This window comes from Anneissia japonica, unplaced genomic scaffold (assembly GCF_011630105.1).
Source record: "Anneissia japonica isolate Jap-2015-1 unplaced genomic scaffold, ASM1163010v1 scaffold6788_len1366326_cov149, whole genome shotgun sequence".
Classification (NCBI taxonomy): Eukaryota; Metazoa; Echinodermata; class Crinoidea; order Comatulida; family Comatulidae; genus Anneissia; species Anneissia japonica.
In genome coordinates, this window is record NW_022692324.1 from 432312 (window position 1) to 434299 (window position 1988).

A 1988-nucleotide genomic window follows, 5' to 3' on the forward strand; every position below is an offset into this window, starting at 1 on the left:
GTTGGATGATGTAGGCTATGTGACGTCCGTTTTCTGAATTCAACTTCTGCTGATACTTTTAGAAACCCTAACTTTTAATCTGATCGTATACAATTTTATGAAACTGTGGAAGGTAAGTTTATTATTTGATATACATTACGTTAAATTGTCTTTTAGAAAAAACACACAATAAAAAACACGTCAACAAGCCAGAGCCGTCGGTAGGCCTAGGCCTAGGACCAAAGCCTGGCCTGTGGCCGGGGCTAGGAAAACACGTCAAGCCAGCCCTAGGCCTAGGTAGGTAGCCAGAGGGTTGAAAAAGAAAAGTAGGAACAGATTTTCTAGCAAAGGGAGCACAAAGGCGCACTGGGAGTTGAGAGTCTAATGCTCATGCCCTCGGGGGAAAAAAAATCTGTTTTTTGCAATAGTTTGTTGTTGCTGTTATTTGACGTCAGGTTTTTTGGTTTTGTGACATAGTTCTATCTAAATACAGATCCTAGCTAGGCCTAGTTCTACAGTTATCCTGTGCTGTAGGCCTAGGCCTAAGTGTGAATTGAACTGCAAGGTATTTAATGACAAATACTGCTTTTCATAGTTTTAAATCAAGAACAAACCTGGGAATATCATGATAGATGAGGCAAATGTGCCTTGTCTGTCTCATGCTAGCGGCCCTGTATTTGCCCTGGTACTGGCACATAGGCTTAATCTAATTATTTTTACTAGGCCTAGTGATTCTTAGGCATGACGTTTTTGTATTTTTCGTGAGAAGTTGCTGGCTATAATATTACAGTTAAGATTTCTAAGTCTGCTTTCAGTGTCGGAACAGGTCACAATGTCATTCACCATTTTTGATTGTGCTGAATACTATTTTTTGTATTGCCTGTATGACTGCAGCTCATTTGTGGATTCTATATATTAATTGTTTATTAACTTTTCTTTAATTAATATTTTTGGGTTGATGCCATTAATTGATAAATATATGTTTACTTTGAGTTACCAATGACCTGAGGGAAGAAAGTTCAACAGCATTTAGGCAAGTCCACCGTTCTTCTGTAAAAGCACCCTGTATGCATAATTAAATACGGCAAGTCCAGACTTTATCTTATTATTATTATTATCATTATTATTATAATTATAATTATAATTATTATTATAATTATTATTATTATTATTATTATTATTATTATTATTATTATTATTATACAATATTACGTCATTGTTTGTTGATTATTGAAATGTTGGGCTATCACTGCTATCAGCATGATATGCTAACCTTGTATGTACTGTGTGCGTATGTTTATCATTCCATAACGATCACTTCAAACAGTTTAATTACCTATAATATTTTCATTTATTATTTTCATTATATTAACTAATACATTGATTTAGAATGGGAATTAATTGTTTTAAGGATGTCAAGTATCACGGCTTCAGACAAGTTATTAGAAAGTTTTAAATTATCATGATAATTTATACTTACCTTATATTATTTTTTCATAAATATTTAACATAGGCCTACACATGTTATTTTTAATAAAAATGAAATTATTCTAATCTGTTGAATTTGTTTATAGGACTAATATTCAGCAGTCAAATAATATATTAAAAAGGGTGATCATACGTTTGTAATTAAATCTATTGAGTTGGTGTTACCTTGGGACTATTAAAAGTATGGTTTTTATAGCTGTTATATAGCAAATGTTTTACTATGAGATACTCAATAGAATATGTTTGGTTATTAAGTCAAGTTTAACAGTAATGAAAATCACTTCACCTTAGAAAACACTACTAAAACTCATCCTACATGTAGAATATTAATTATAAAAAGCAAAAAAGGCCGACTGTAGATTAAATTGACACATTTTTGTGTTAACTTTTTACAGAAACTTAAGCAAGTTTGTAATGAAGAAGATGTAGTTGCCAGAAGAGATGACAACGATGAGGACGACAGCAATATTATGTGAATGCGTTTGATTTGTAGCACATCCTCTTTATTGGTTCTGATACAA